Source organism: Silene latifolia, chromosome 10 (genome assembly GCF_048544455.1).
Source record: "Silene latifolia isolate original U9 population chromosome 10, ASM4854445v1, whole genome shotgun sequence".
In the NCBI taxonomy this organism is placed as follows: domain Eukaryota; kingdom Viridiplantae; phylum Streptophyta; class Magnoliopsida; order Caryophyllales; family Caryophyllaceae; genus Silene; species Silene latifolia.
Genome location: NC_133535.1, coordinates 45,937,472 through 45,954,665, shown reverse-complemented (window position 1 = coordinate 45,954,665; position 17,194 = coordinate 45,937,472). Strand labels below are relative to the sequence as shown.

General features: G+C 41.5%; 2 non-coding genes across 2 annotated transcripts; both read left to right on the top strand.

Annotated features, from left to right (window-relative positions):
• The first annotated feature begins 2,678 nt into the window (after positions 1-2,678).
• LOC141609839 (small nucleolar RNA R71) lies at positions 2,679-2,785 on the top strand. Its single transcript, XR_012527746.1, has one exon. It is a non-coding gene; the product is annotated as a small nucleolar RNA R71 (small nucleolar RNA).
• A 6,295-nt stretch (positions 2,786-9,080) lies between these two features.
• Positions 9,081-9,187, top strand: LOC141609887 (small nucleolar RNA R71). Its single transcript, XR_012527793.1, has one exon. It is a non-coding gene; the product is annotated as a small nucleolar RNA R71 (small nucleolar RNA).
• The last annotated feature ends 8,007 nt before the right edge of the window (positions 9,188-17,194 follow it).

Below are 17,194 nucleotides of genomic sequence, written 5' to 3'. Positions count from 1 at the left end.
ACAGTATCTCCTGGAAACCGCAGACCAGTCGATCGACTATACAGAACAGTCGATCGACTGGAAATACTGCTGTAACTTCTGATTTCTTCGTATTTGCTCAATTACTTGAGCTAATGAGGTCTAAAAACCTGCAATTGCACAATAATACGCGCCCAAAAATTGCGCAAAACCCAAAGTAACCATCTAAAGAGTTTAAAATCCTAAGCAAACGTAAACGGCGAAGTTTCGCGCACACAAAACAATAAATAAAAAGGTTCAACGAAAGCAAATAAAATGTAAATGTTTTAAAGAAGTCTCAATCAACTAATAGTTGATCAGGAATGGCCATGGGATGACCCACTTGACTGGCTTCTGGCTACAAGAAGTAGTCTCAATAGTGCTCATCTTCTCAGCTGCACTCTCACTTCCATCGTCTGCAGGACTCAACTGGTCAACATATCGGACATCATCCCAAGCAATCACCTCTTCGGACTCGTCGGAATCCAGATCAGACTCCGTTGCTTTGACCGGCTCATCTTCAACCTCCTCATCAGTGCCATAGCTAAGGCAACCAAGACCGCCTCGTGAAATGATCGGCTCCTTCACAGCTGGAGCAACTTGCAGCTCTCCCTTCCCCAAACCAACTCCTGCAATATCAGAAATAGACAAATCTTCCTCCAATTTGCTCCCAATCTGGGGCGGAGGGGTTACGACATGAATAGGAATAGAGACAGGCATATCAGGAAGCACAAAGTAGGATTTCTTTTCAGAAACCGTATTGCAAGTCACATGCCACATGGGGTCTTTCTTCTTAGCAGGTTGAGCAAAAACAATGGAATGCTTCCCTACTTTGAAGGTCAAGGTTCCCGAGCCTACATCTATGCGCACGCACCAAAAGTGTGCGAGAAATGGTCTACCTAGTATGATAGGATTATGGGCATCCTCAGGCATATCAAGTACAACAAAGTCTACAGGGAAGAAGAACTTTCCTATTTGCATGGGAATGTCTTCTAAGACTCCTATAGGCTGGACCGCAGATCGGTCGACCATCTCATCTTGTCATGTCGGTCACTGCGAACCTAGTTAATTTGAGCTTTCTAGCAAGACTCAAGGGCATTACACTTATACTAGCTCCTAAGTCACATAATGCCTTCTCAATCGAAAAGGTACCAATGCTAGTGGGAACGGAGAAGCTACCTGGGTCTTCTAGCTTGTGGGGTGCAGTGTGGGTTAGATAAGAACATGACTCTTTAGTAAGTGCGACAGTATGCACAGTTTCAAGTGACCGCTTTTTAGATAAAAGTTGTTTCATGAATTTAGTATAAGCGGGTACTTGGTTTACTAATTCGAGAAAATGAACTTGTACATTCAAGCTACGAATAACTTTTTCAAATTTATTGAAAGATACCTGTTCCTTCGTCGGCACCAATCTCTCCGGATCTGTAAGAAGTAACTTAGCCCTCTCCTCTAAATCTCGCATGCCGGCATCAGTGGACTTAGGCGGAAAGTCCACCACCTTCTCCTTATTGAAGCTTGACCCCTCTTCATACTGTCTCAAATATGAACCATTGATCGACATTGGGTCGTACTTCGGAACCAGGACTGACCCATCAACAGTCGGGTCTGGCCTCAATATTTTCGGGGCAGTCGTACCCCGAAACAAGTGATCCCTCAGATTATTGGGCATTGGAGGAGGAAATTGTTCAATATCAGCAGCGCCCTCGGTCGATCGAGCATGTTGCTCAGTCGATCGACCGGATTCGACAGTACCAGAAGCTCCTGTAACTCGCACTTCAGTCGATCGACTGGGTGTATCAGTCGATTGACTGACATACCTGGTAGACGCCTTTTTCTTTCCTTTGTCCGTTCCAGCTTTGTTTTGACTCGGTTCCGGCTTATCTTTTTCAGGGGCATCCTCAATCATAGCAGGCCCCTCCAGGGTAGACCCGCTCCTCAAAGTGATGGCATTAAGGGTCTCCTTTTGGTCGGTTTGAGTCGGTAAGTGTCCCGGAGCTCGAGTGGTATTCTTGCTAGCCAATTGAGCAGTTTGGCTCTCTAGTAGTTTCATTCCGGCCTCTCTAGCTTGGGACTCCTTTTGCAACATATTCTTCAACCCAGCAAACTCAGAATTTTGATATTGTTGCTGCTGCGGCACATAGGGAGGTTTTTGATATGGTTGTTGCTTGTGAGGGGGCACGTAAGCTTGCTGCTGCTGCTGCTGAGGAGGTTGAGTCGGATTCAGGACATTCTGGCTACTCCACCTCAAGTTGGGATGGACATTCGGCTCATAGTACGTGTTTGTCTGCCTGTAATATTGAAAGGCAGCACAAGACTCGAAGGGACTAGGACAATTTTCTGAGACATGTCCCTCAGCTCCACATCTTCTACAGACGAAAGGACCGTCTGAAACAGCATTCACATGATATATCCCTCCTTTTGAAGCTCCTCCCAACTCGTATTTGTCAAACCTTGCCGTGAGAGCCTCTAATGCGACTACGAAGGGGATTCAAAGACTCCTCCTCCGATTGCCTCTCGAATTCCCATATTCGACTTTATGGGTGGCTAAGTCATCAATGATCTTCCACCCCTTAGTCTCTCCCATATTCTCAGCAAATCGGCCATTGGCAGCAGCATCCAAAATAGCCCTCTGATCGTCATACAGCCCGTTATAGAACTGATTGCAAAGACTCCATTTTTCGAACCCATGGCGTGGAATAGTTCGCACCAGCTTCTTGAAACGGACCCATGCTTCATGAAAGTTCTCATCAGGTCCCTGTTTAAAGCTCGTGATCTGAGCTCTAATGGCATTCGCCTTCGAGGCAGAGAAGTATTTCTTGTAGAATGCCAAGGCCAAAGAATTCCAATCGGTGATCCCATGAGCAGCTCGATCCAGATCTCTGTACCACTCCCTTGTAGCATCACGGAGTGAGAATATAAACATAGTCTCCTTTATCTGGTCCTGGGTCACACCGGTCGGTGGGGGTATAGAGCAGCAATAATCGATAAATATCTCCATATGCTTGGCTGCATCTTCATTTGCAGCACCCCCGAACTGGTTCCTCTCAACTAAGTTGATATAGGAAGGCTTCGGTTCGAATTTCCTATCAGTTCCAGGTAATTCGAACCCCTTGTAAAGATTTTCAGCTGTCGGCTCAGAATGACTTGCTATAGTTGCTTCTTCAGCCATGACTGGAATTTCCGGAGATGTGACTGTCTCAGCTGAAGAAGTGGAAGCAGGAGATGTAGGTGGGTCTTCTTCGAACAGTTCGTTCTCGTAGTAACTAGACAGAGTACTCAGCTCTTCCTCTGTCGGCAATACTCTAGATGATCGTCTCAACTCGCGCAAGGTCTTCTCAATCTCAGGATTGAAAGGTACTAATTCACCACCCTGTGACCTGCGCATAAGAAGAAACTACAAAAAGAATATAAGAAAAGTTTAAGGAACGGATGTCCCTTAAACTAAGAAACAGACTAAAAAAACAACAACTAAAAATTAGAACAATTGCCTCCCCGGCAACGGCGCCAAAATTTGATACCCGTCGTGAGGTGTCAAAAATAAATTTATAATATCCAACTAAAACTATAGCTAGCGGCAGTCGGGTCGAACCACAGAGAGGCAGACGTAATTTTTAGTTGTTTAATTTCGGTCTAGGGGTAACAGAAATGTGGGGGGTTTTTGAGTTGATTTGATCTATAGCTAAGGCGATAAAAGATAATAAACTAAAAAGACGGATAAAAACAGATATTTAAAGGGGTGTAAGGATGGTCGGTTCACTATAGTTTCGGCGGCAGCAAACTAAGCAGGTCTAAATCAAACACGTGAGGCGGGAAAACAAGAGGTCCTCTCGGTCCACTCTTAACAAATAGCATCTTTCGATCTCGCTACAAGTCCCTAATATCACTAATACTGACTCTCGTCCTGAAAAGTGACTTATAATCTTAACTTTACCTATCTTTCGATCTCAGCATAGTTTAGTCATTTTAATTGGTGATCTAACAACTTTCCCTATCTTTCGATCTAATGGGTCAGTCATATATTAAGCATTCAACTAGTTGCATGCATTCGATTCGTCAAATACAACATTTAAATCAATTAAAACGAAGGTAAACCTCACGTGGTCAGTCGATCGACCGGGTAGGGTGGTCGATCGACCAACACGCGATTAGGGCTCCCTAATTCTAGTGCCGCCTACACTATAATTCCCCTACATCCTAGCACAACTAATTTAGCTACTCATACTAGGAATAACAACAATGAATAAATCGACTAATAATTCTACTGAATTCATGCTTGAAACGATTAAACAGACGATTAGCATAAAATGATAATTACGGCTTCGGGAAACTAACTAGCAATTCTCTCCTACAAACGATAATAAAGCGAACTAAATTAAGAGCAGAAGAGTACCGAAATTGCAGAGTAAGAATCAGAAACCGAACGAAGATAAATTGTATAAAATTCCCAACAACTTAGAACCCTAATTATTTTATGAAGTAAACTGATAAAAAAACCGAATGAATAACTTGATGTTCTAGGTTACATTATATAGAAAATATGCGTAACACTTATTATCAAAACCTAAACACAATGGGCTTGCTATTTCTCGATCTTTTAATTCTCGTCTGAAGTAGCGGTGTGGTCGATCGACTGGGCTGCAGTATACAGTAGCTTCTGGAACCCGCAGGTTGGTCGATCGACTGAAGGCATTGGTCGATCGACTGAAGTAGCTGATGGTTGGCTTCTATAATCTCGTGGATTTGTCTTTTGGGCCTTGAAACGCGCACCAAGCTCGTTCCTTAAGTGAATTCTTCACGTCAAATGCAATGCAGGATACTCGGGGACGGATTTAGCTCAATTTCCGTTGAATTCTTCACATTTCTGCAATAATGTACAAAAACACGAAAGTAGACGGAAATAGGGGAAATGGTAGCTTAAACTACACAAATGAGCTCTGAAATGCGTGTAAAATGAGGTGTAAAACATCATATAAAAGACACGCATCACTAGTAACTAAGGAAACCAAATTATAACAACATCCATCTTCTTGCTCAAGATTAAACGATAGAACGGTGCTAATAGCAAGCACAAATCTCACAATCTCCGATATAATTGTAATTCCCCAAATGATGATAATAAAGCATGGGAATAAAATTACCAACTAATCAAAACTCCAACCATATGACTTTGATTTTTTCTTTCTTTCTTTTCTCGGGCTTCAGTCGATCGACCAAGATGGCCAGTCGACCGACCGCCCTCTACAGTACAACACTCATTTTCTCTTTTCTTTTTTTCGAATCATTTTTCTTCTCTTTTTTTTCTTTCTTTTTCATCTTCCCAACATCATCTCAAAATGAGCATTAGCTACCAAAAATGAAGTAACAATCCCGAAAACATAAACTACTAGCTTGACAAGGGCAGGCTAAATGTAGGATGTAGTAACGGGACAAAAAGGCTATTTTTGGCAGTGTGGAGCTTATGGGCAAAATGAATAAAAGAGACCTCTTCCACATGTGTCAACTAACCACGAACCCGAATGCATACAGGTATTAAGCAGATTAAGTTCATATTTATGCAAATTGATGTAACATGTCTCATAAGGAGTAACTACTCACAATCCTAGATAAACTGGTCATAGATGACACCAGTTATAGGCTCTAAACCTCAGAAAATGATGTAGTTTGCCAAAATTTTAAGTCAAGTCTCAAGTCCAGCAAGAATTTAACGAAAACTCGTAGACTATGCAAATGATTCTACAAATAACACGTCAGTTACCAGGGCTTAGACATAAATAGATGCAAATGCAATGTCATCATTGAAATACTACCGTTCCGACTCAACCTATATGCTAAAATAAACATGCATTTTTTTGAATTTATGAAATTTTTAAATTTTTTGAATTTTTTGGTATATATAAGAAATAAATAACAATGCAAGACAAAATAATTAAACGTGAATGCAAAAACATATGAATGCTATGCAAAACCCTTCCCCAAACCAAATCGCACAATGTCCCCATTGTGCAAAATCATGTATAAAGAAGCAAAAGGAAATGGGATTTTGCGATAAATAACTAAAGAAGAGATGAAATTAAGCTCGGAAACTCACAAGACTTTAAGCGCAGCAAAGGGAAACCTCCCCAAACCAGCGTGAGCTAGGAGGTTTCAGTAGCCAGCAGTGCTACCAATAAGTACCTGAAACGAAGCAAAAGTACCGCACGTAAATCCGAGAAAACAATTTATTAAACGCAAAATTATGTGTAAAATAAAGAAACGGAAGAAAACAGAAATGAGCTGGAGAATAAAGTGGAGAAAAGACTCCCTCAACTTCGCAAATCGACCAAACACAGTAGGGGAATGATCGAAAACAGGTACAACAGTGCTGGGTGGTCGATCGACCACATCACCCAGTCGATCGACAAGAGTGAACAGGAACAGAAGCTCCTGGAATTCGCAGCTCAGTCGACCGACCATAGGAGGCAGTCGATCGACCGGAAAACCTGCGGTAATTTCTTATTTTCTTCGAACTAGCTCAATAAATTGAGCCAACATGGTCTATAAACCTGTAAAAGCACATAATAACGTGACCAAAATTGCGCAAAATCCAAAGCAACAGTCTAAAGTATTTAAAATCCTAAGCAAACTTATTAAAATGCGAAGTCTCGCGCACACAAAAACAATAAAAAGTTCAAAAGCAATAAAATGAATGTAAAGTCTTAATCAACTAATAGTTGATCAAGAATGGCCACGGAATGGCCCACTTGCTCGGCTCCTGGCTACAAGAAGTAGCCTCTACAATGCTCATCTTCTCAGCTGCACTCTTCTCAACTCCAACATCCGCAGAACTCAACGGATTAACAGCTTCAACATCTTCCCAATCAATGACCTCGTCTGGCTCATCAGAATCCAAATCGGACTCCGTCACTTTGACTGGCTCCTCATCGGGCTCCTCATCCGTGCCATAGCTAAGACATCCTAAACCGCCTCTTTAAACGATTGGCTCCCTCACAACTGGAGCAACATGCGGCTCTTTCTTCCCCAAACCAGCTCCTGCAACATCCAAAACAGAAGAATCTTCCTCCAGTTTGCTCCCAATCCGGGGCGGAGGTGTTACAACAGGAATAGGCATAGGGGCAGGCATATCAAAAAGCACAAAATAAGATTTCTTTTCAGAAACCGTATTACAAGTGACTCGCCACATGGGGTCTTTCTTCTTAGTTGTCTGGGCAAAGACGATGGAATGTTTTCCTACCTTAAAAGTCAATGTCCCTGAGCCAACATCTATAACTGCACCAGCAGTGTGCAGAAATGGTCTACCCAGAATGATAGGTATGTGAGCATCTTCGGGCATATCAAGCACAACGAAGTCAACAGGGAAAAAGAACTTTCCTATTTGCACAGGAATGTCCTCTAAGACTCCTATAGGCTGGACCGCAAAGCGATCAGCCATCTGTACTGTCATGTTAGTAACTGCAAACCTAGTCAATTTCAACTTCCTAGCAAGACTCAAAGGCATTACACTAATACTGGCTCCTAGGTCACACAAGGGCTTCTCAATAGAGAAGGTGCCAATACTACATGGGACTGAAAAGCTACATGAGTCTTCTAGCTTATGAGGTGCAGTATGGGTCAAATAGGAACATGACTCCTCAGTTAGTGCGACAGATTGCACAGTTTCAAGTGACTTATTTTTAGACAAAAGTTGCTTCATAAATTTCATGTAAGCAGACACTTGATTAACTAATTCAAGAAAAGGAACTTGTACATTTAAGCTACGAATAACATTTTCAAATTTGTTAAACGATACTTGTTCCTTCGTCGACACCAATCTCTTCGGATAGAGGGCTGTAAGAAGCAACTTAGCCCTCTCCTCTAGATCTCTTACACCGGCATCGGTGGATTTAGGCTGAAAATCCACTACCTTCTCCTTGTTGTAGCTTGACCCTTCTTCAGACCGTCTCAAAAATGAACCATTAATCGTCATCGGGTCATACTTTGGAACCGGGACTGACCCATCAGCATTTGGGTCTTGCCTCAAGATTTTCGGAGTAGTCGTACCCTGAAACAAGTGGTCCCTCAAGTTATTTGGCATTGGAGGATGAAAAGATTCAGCATCAACAGCGTAGTCAGTCGATCGACCATACATGTCAGTCAATCGACTGACTTCTACAGGAACAGTAGCTGTGTCACTTCGCGAACTGGTCGATCGACTGGGTATGTCAGTCGATCGACTGATATACCTGCTGATCGTCTTCTTCTTGCTATTATTCGTTACAGCCTTCTTCTTACTTGGTTCCGCCTCATCTTTTTCAGTGACATCCTCGACCATAGCGGGCCCCTCAAGGGTGGACCCGCTCCTCAAAGTGATGGTATTTAGAGTCTCTTTTTGATCCGTCTGCGACGGTAAATGCCCCGGAGCTCGAGTTGCACTCTTGCTAGCCAATTGAGCGATTTGGCTCTCCAACATTTTCATCCCGGCCTCTCTAGCTTGAGACTCTTTCAGCAACAAATTTTTCAACTCGGCAAAATTGGAGCCATGGTACTGCTGCTGAGGGACATACAGAGGCTTTTGATATGGCTGCTGCTGCTTATGAGGAGGCACATAATTCTGCTGCTGCTGCTGCTGTGGAGGTGGAGTCGGATTTTGGACATTCTGGCTGCTCCACCTCAAGTTTGGATGGATATTCGGCTCAAAATAAGTGTTTGTCTGCCTATAATGTTGAAAAGCAGCACAAGACTCATAGGGACTGCTGCAGTTGTATGCAACATGTCCTTCTCCTCCACATCTCTTGCAGACGAAAGGACCGTCTGAAACAGCATTCACATGATAGATCCCTCCTTTTGAAGCTCCTCCCAACTCGTACTTATCAAATCTCGCCGTAAGAGCCTCTAATGCAGCTACAGAAGGGGATTCAGTACTTCTCCTTTGATTTCCCCTGGAATTTCCATAATCAGCTTTATGGGTGGCCAAATCATCAATAATTTTCCACCCCTTAGTTTCTCCAACATTCTCCTTGAATCTACCATTAGCTGCCGCATCCAGGATAGCCCACTGATCGTCATAGAGCCCATTATAAAATTGATTGCATAGACTCCATTTCTCAAACCCATGGTGCGGAATAGTTCGCACCAGCTTCTTGAAACGGACCCATGCCTCATGAAAATTCTCATCAGGACCTTGTTTAAAGCTCGTGATCTGAGCTCTAATGGCATTTGTCTTCGAGGCAGAGAAATATTTTTTGTAGAATACCAGGGCCAGCGACTTCCAATCAGTGATCCCGTTAGCAGCTCGATCCAGGTCTCGGTACCACTCCCTTGCAGCATCACGAAGAGAGAATATGAACATCGTCTCCTTCACCTGGTCCTGGGTCACACCGGTTGGTGGGGGTATGGAACAACAGTAGTCAATGAATGTCTCCATATGTTTAGCTGCATCTTCATTTGCAGCTCCCCCAAATTGGTTCCTCTCAACCAAGTTGATATAAGACGGTTTCGGCTCGAATTTTCTATCCGTCTCTGGTAATGCGAATCCCTTATAGAGATTCTCAGCTGTCGGCTCAGAGTGACTGGCTATACTTGCTTCTTCAGCCATGTCCGGAGATGTGACGGTCTCTGCTGAAGAAGTAGAAATAGGTGATGAAGGTGGATCCTCCTCAAACAGCTCGTTCTCGTAGTAACTAGACAGAGTACTCAGCTCTTCCTCTGTCGGCAATACTCTAGATGATCGTCTCAACTAACGCAAAGTCTTCTCAATCTCAGGATTGAACGGTAATAATTCACCACCCTGTGACCTGTGCAGAAGAGGAAACTACAAGTAGAATATGAGAATAGTTTAAGGAATAAATGTCCCTTAAACTAAGAGAAAGACTAAAAACAAAACAACTAATAATTTTAAACAATTGCCTCCCCGGCAACGGCGCCAAAATTTGATGCCTGTCGTTGTGTGCACCAAAGATAATATTTATAAGTCCAAACTACTACTATAGCTACTGGCAGTCAGGGTCGAACCACAGAGAGGCGATGCAATTATTAGTTGTCTAATTCTAGTCTAAGGTAACAAATGTGAGGGGGATTTGATTTGAGTTGTTCTATAACTAAAGGCAATAAATGAAAAGTAAACTTACGCTAAAAGATGAAATCAAATATTAAAAGGGTGCTAAGATGATCGGTTTTCTATAGTTTCGGCGGCAGTATACTAGATAGGTCTAAAACAAACACATGAGACGGGAAAATAAGAAGTCCTCTCGGTCCATTCTTAACAGGTAGCATCTTTCGATCTCGCTACAGATCCCTAATATCACTAATGCTAACTTTCGTCCTAAAAAGTGACTAAAAGGTCTAAATTAACTTATCTCTCGATCTTATTAATTTAGTCGTTTTAATTAGGTAGTCTATTTTCCTCCCCTATCTTTCGATCTTATCGGGTCGGTCAATTCCTAAGCATTCAACTAGTCGCGTGCACTCGATTCGTCAAATATAACAATTAAATTAATTAAAACGAAGGTAATCTCACGGGAGCCGGTCGATCGACCAGATAGGCCGGTCGGTCGAGCATGGCGCAATTTCAGGTCTACTATTCTATGCCGCCTACTTCTACAGATTCCCTACTTCCTAGCACAAGGGGTTTAGGTACTCATACTGGAAATAATAACAACAATAAAATCAACTAATAAAACAGAAGAATTCATAATTGAAATAGCTGAACAAGTAAGTATCATAAAACAATAATTTGGCTTCGGGAGATCTAACCTAGCAATTCTAAACTACGGATGAAAGCAGTAAAACTGAAATTATGGAACAAGAGTTACCGTAAAAGGAATTGCAAAGAAAGGATCAAAGCCGAATGCAAAAGTAAACTTTATTGATAGAGAATTTAAACTAAAGAACCCTAATTAATTTTATGATCTAAGACCTGATAAAAACTTCATAAAAACTGAATGAATGTATCTGAATGAGCAGGTTACGTTATATAGAAATATCACGTAACTTTATTCTCAAAACCTAAAACACAATGGGCTTCCTAATCCTCGTTCTATTAATTCATGTCAAAATAACGGCTTGGTCGATCGACCACTGTGACCGGTCGATCGACCGGACTGCGCTGAACATAAGCTTCTGTATGTCGTGCTCTGGTCGATCGACCATGAAGACCAGTCGATCGACTGAAGTAACTGGTACTTGGCTCTAAAAGCTTCGTGAATTCATCTTTCGGGCCTCGATACGCGCACCAAGTTCATTTCTAGAGTGAACACTTCACGTCAAATGCAATGCCTAGTACTCGGGGACGGATTTAGCTCGATATCTACTCATTTCCGCCATAATCTGCAATATTACAAGAAAATACGAAAGTAGACAAAAATGGGGAAAATGTTAGCTTAAACTACATAAATGAGCTCTGAAATGCATGTAAAATAGGGTGTAAAACATCATATAAAAGACACGCATCAATGACAACCCACCTTTTAAAGCCAAAACCCTTCTAAATGCACTCAGCATGCCGTTATAATGCTTGTATGAATGCTTGTATCATATGTGATCACCATTTCGTAAACAAAACCATGACGAAATTTCTGTAAAATCAAAAACCATTTTAAAATGTAAACATTTTCAAAAATGACCGAAATTAGCGCAAAACGAGTCGAAACTCTGTCCAAATGTCGTGTCAAACTTCGGGCCTCAAACCCATTTTAAAAAAAACAAAAAAAAAAAAACGTAAAAAGAAAATGAAAAAAAAAAGTCCAAAAAAAAAAACAAAAACAAAAAAATGTTTTATTCGAAATATTTTCAAATCATGTAAATGTGAATATGTAAATTCAATTAGGCTAACTTAGAGTCAAAATTCAAACCGACTATGTCCTAGTCGGAACTCTGTCGAGTCATAAACCCATCTTCCTTTACATTTTGGGTCTTTTCAAATTCAAGTCAAGTCCTAAGGAGTCACGCTATCATTTTGGACCCCCATACCCCAATTCAGTTAGGATCTAAACATTTTCGACACCTCGAGTCACACGTTCCGAGGCTCAACACGCGAGTCTCAATGGGCCTCATATTTGAGTCTAAACTACATCAGTCTTCTTAACACCTATAAGCAAACCTCGAGTCCAGAATCAACACGTGTCATCAATCCCGTCAGTAAGGGTCACTCTGTCAAAGTCAACACTCGAGTCTAAATTTAAAAGTCAAGCACCGTGAATTCAAAACACGAGAAGTCGTTCACGACATTTCACGAATTCACAAGTCAAGTCTAGATTTGTCATCTTATCCTTGTGATTACTTGTCCCTTCCTTTGTTTGTTGCCTTAGTACGCGTGATCCCATGTCGAATCGAGTTGTAATGCGCGTCATTTCTGTCGAGTAGGAATCCAATAAGTTCCGTCAGTCAGCAAGGTCACGAGGCAGTTCAAGCTACAATCACCATGCCTCTCCAAGACATTTATACCATGGTCCTACGAGTTCAAGCTACAGTGAAAAATTTGAGCATTTGCGTCCTCACCCTTGAAAATGGGATGGTGGAAAAGAACATGCCACTTAGGGAAACCTCTAGTCTAGGTCGCCCAAAGCTTGCATCTTACAATAACTATCACCCTAGAAAGCCGAAAATAGCTGAAAGGAAACTTGGGAGGCATCAAAGAGTGCTTACCGATTTAGGCATATCTTATGTCGATGGTTTAAAGAGACTCTCTGCCCAAGGCAAGCTACATCCAATAGGTCCGACTCCGGATCCACCTTTAGAGAAGTAGGTGAACCTCTGAAAGGGCAACAAATACTGCCTATATCACCAAGGTAGAGGCCATGATATTGAAGAGTGTTTTCTTTTGAAACATACCATCCAAGATATGATCGAAGAGGGAAAGCTTCCAGTGCCACTTTCTGTCAAGCAATTCAAGAAGATTAACCCTTTTGGGTCTAATATCATTAAACATGATGAAGAATCATTCCTCAATTGTTCTCATCTCCTCGATCCTCGTAACGACAAAAAGATCAATGTTCTCGAAGACGACGATATCCCAAATGGAATGCTCATGCTTTCCATTGAATTCAACAATAAATTTTCCAAAATAGAAGGAGCCATTGATAATCTAAACTCTCGGCTTTCGAACATGGAGAACCAGTTTGCTGAAATGGGTAAGAAGCTTGATGCCCAACATCTCAAGATGAAAAATGTCCAGACAAATCCTCAACCTGACAGTCCTAAGAAGAAAGCAATAAGCGAGCAATCTATTCTTAGCTCTTCTCATCCAGGAATCAAAATCGATAAAGACAACCTCATGTAGCCTTCGTCAAAGAAATATAACAACTCTCCCAGATCATTCACGAGTCTAGGCATACCTTATGCCCTAGCCTTGAACAAATTATCCTCTCTAGGTCATCTTCAACCAATAGGGCCTACCCCAGATCCGGAAAAGAAGTCTAAGTTTTGGGATGACCATTCATATTGTCAATACCATAGAAGAAAGGGCATGATACCGAAGATTACTATAAACTCAAGCATATCATACAAGATGAGGTTGAGGATGGTAGGATTTCTGTCTCGTTCCTAACTTGTCCGGGTACAGAAACTAAGAGACCTTATAGGGAGTTCAGCATCGCGGATAATAAAAAAGATGAACGATCCACCAATCATTTGGTGAAAAGAAGGAAAACAGACTCTTAAATACCCAACAATCAAACAATCCGCATTACCGACGTGAAGTTTATAGAACCTTCACCAGAAAGAGGAACTCAGCCTCCAAGGTCATTCTCCGGAGGAGTCACCGGTAAACAACTAAGGAGTCCTGGTTCGGTGGGTGAAGAGGTTTGGCAAGAGGAGGAAGTCCTCTTCTTAGTTCTGTTTACTTATGTGGAAACTTGTTTGACCTTGTAACACCCCTACATACCAAGCATGCCTTATACGATCGCCTTTGAAAGACTCTTTGCTAAAGGACTAGTCTAACCGATCGGTCCAACCCCAGACCCTAAGTACGAGAGGAGAGGTCGCTTCTCGGACGGTTCTCAATATTGCTTTTTTCATAGGGGTAACGGACACGACACTGAAGCATGTTCCAAACTCAAATATACCATCCACTATATGCTCAATCTCGGCGATATATCGTTATCCACCCTCGGTCCTTTAAGAGAAAAGAATGATCCTCATGGGTGTCCTACTCTTCAAAGACAGGAAGGTCTCTTGGGCCTTTACCCTTCTAGCACCCCAAACAACGAGGACATGGTGCTCAAATCGTTCAATGATCAAGATCAGACGTTCAAGCTACCAGATGCTGAAAGAGGATTCCCCGAAGATAACAATAATGATTACGAGTCTTGATCTAAGATCACGTCAAAATCCGAGTCCGAGTCTGAGTCTTAGGCTTTCTATCCCATAATTTTGTCATAGTGTCTTTCTTCGTGTCCATTTACATTTCTAGTGATAACCTGGGGGCTGTCCCACGAGTCACGTGTCTTCTCGAGTCTATGTTAAATACATTCATTACTCATTTCAATAAAAGTACACTTTTCAATCCATATATTTTATCCTATCTCTTCCTTTCCCCTTTTCCCGTGACAACAAGAGTTGATTTGAGACATTTTAAAACAAACAATGCATGACAGTCGATATGAGTGCACTTAAATGATGTTCCATTCCAAGTTGTAGAGGACCTATAACATCACTTGAATGATGCTTCACAAATACAATGTTATAGCCAAGGTTGCTATAACATTACTTGCTAAACTTGTAAACTTTAAGTCAATCTAATAAAGACTAAACAAACGATTACGAGCAAGAGTATATATAATACGAGGCACACACTTGTCATTATCAAAACTTAATCATATACCTATATGATCCAACACTAGGCATACCATATGCCCTAGCCTTAAACAAATTATCCTCTCTAGGTCTTCTTTAATCAATAGGGCCTAGCCCAGACCCAGAAGAAATCTAAATTTTGGGATAGCAATTCGTATTGTCAATACAATAGGGGTAGGGGGCATGATACCAAAAATTGTTGTAAACTCAAGCATGTCATACAAGATGGGATTGAGGATGGTAGGATTTCTGTCTCGCTCCTAACTAGTTCGGATACAGAAACTAAGCGACCTTATAGGGAATTCAACATCGCGGATGATCAAGAAGATGAACGACCCACCAATTATTTGGTTAAAAGAAGGAAAACAGACTCACAAATACCCGACCAGTCAAAGGAGGCAATATTGGTTGAAGACGTTATTGACTGTCTACACCCAGTTTACACCTCTCTTTTGAAATGTGGCATCAAGACCGTCGAAAACTTATCAGCAGATGATACGTGCATTTTATATAGTCTTTTTAGCCTATTTTATGCACGTATTTCTATGCTTTTATCGTGGTTTCATGCTACGAAATGCCCCGAATTGCATACTTTGGAAGTTCTTGTCTTATTTGCAGGAATGAGCCATAAAGTAGCGAAATCAAGCCTTTTACCGTCCGTTTAGCATGCATTTGGAGGAAGAGATGATTTGGAGCGGGAAATATTGCTGTCTTGGGATGCGTGAAGGTGTTTCGGGAGCTAAAAGGACAAGTCAAAGTCAAATTGACAAGAATGATGAGTCATTGAAGTCAAGTTTCACTTGATCGAGTGATTTATTACTCGATCGAGTGGTTTAGGAGTCAATAATCGGTCGATCGAGTAGACTATGTAGTCGATCGACCAGTTCTTTTTATGCACTTACTCGATCGAGGACATTATTAGTCGATCGAGCAGTTTCTTGCTGGGTTTGCTCGATCGAGTGGTTTTAATCGACTCGATCGAGTGGACTTTGCTACGGGTTGGGCTTTTTAGCTCTAATTCCGTCATTAGGTTTAATCCTAATCCTATTTTCTTATAAATAGGAAGTCAGTTTGTCATTATAAACACACACACACTTTTGCTACATTTCATTGATTCATTGTTACTCTGTTCTTATTTAGGATCCTTAATTTTAATTTCTTCTCTCTTTTCTCTCTTTTTATTTAATGTTTATTATTCCCTCTCCCTATTTATTTATTGTACTTATTTATTCCATGTCTAGCTAAATTCCCCTTAGTATGTTAGGATTAGGGAAGCCGTGGTAGCATGCTTTAATCAGTATTAAATAGATTAGCCTGCGATAAGAATTGTATTAGGCAATTTAATCGTTATCCGGTCGAATGAATGCATGCAGGAGACCATAAATCTAGTTAACCCGACCTAGATCGAAAGATTGGAAGGGAAGGCTTGCTTAATTACAATAGGGTATAGCAGTGAGGGCGAAAGTTAAGCTGTTTACGCTCTAGGGCGGTTTAAGGACCGAAAGGTGACGACCATAGCTCTTCTTATCAATAGTCTAATCGCCTTAGTATTCTCGATAATATAAGATCTGATAGCTGCCACGGTGGACCGACTCCTAGCATACTTCCTTTCTCTTATTGTTAATTTCTCTCATCTTTTTCCCTCGCTTTAGTCTTTAGTTTAGTCAACACAATCAATTCAACCCCCAATTGTGACATCAGACGGATAGAATAGACAAATAGATAGTACACCGCCTCCCTGTGGAGATCGACCCTACTTACCCGACTTCGTTAGTAGTACTTAGGTATTTTATTTTTGGTGTAGAAACGACAAAGTATCAATTTTTTGGCGTTTCACGGGGAGGCAATCTATTTATTTATTTGTTTAATTTTATCTGTTTTTAGCCTCGGGGATTTTTCCTTGAGGCCGTTTTAATCTTTTGTTTAGTCTTTGTTTTGATAGGCCTTACAGTACTACCTAGACAGTTCTAGGTGAAAGAAACATCAAAGGAAGGCTTGAGTACCTTTGACCCATCACCGATGTCCCATTATATGGAAAATGGTGAGGTGATCCGCTACGGGAGATGTGGTTCTCGCCGAGCACAATGCGTTTTGTAGTTGTGCCGCCACATCCGCCCTATCAATGACCACCGCAACAAGATTCCCCTGATATACAAGAAGAAGACATTGCGGAGCTGAAATCCTTGATGGAGGCACTTGCATTCCAAGTGCAAGAATATGTCTCGCGATTTGATGAGCTCGAGTCTCCAGTTGCTCAATTAGCGGTGAGATGGAGAGAGAAGAGGTCGCGGAGTCGACATATTTAATGAGAATGCTTGTATCACAAATGCAAGAGAGTGATAGGTATATGGACGCTCGAATCCTCGAATCGAGTCACAAATAGCTCTTAGTTAGCGGTGAGATGCAAGAAGAAGAGGTTTACCTTCTTTGA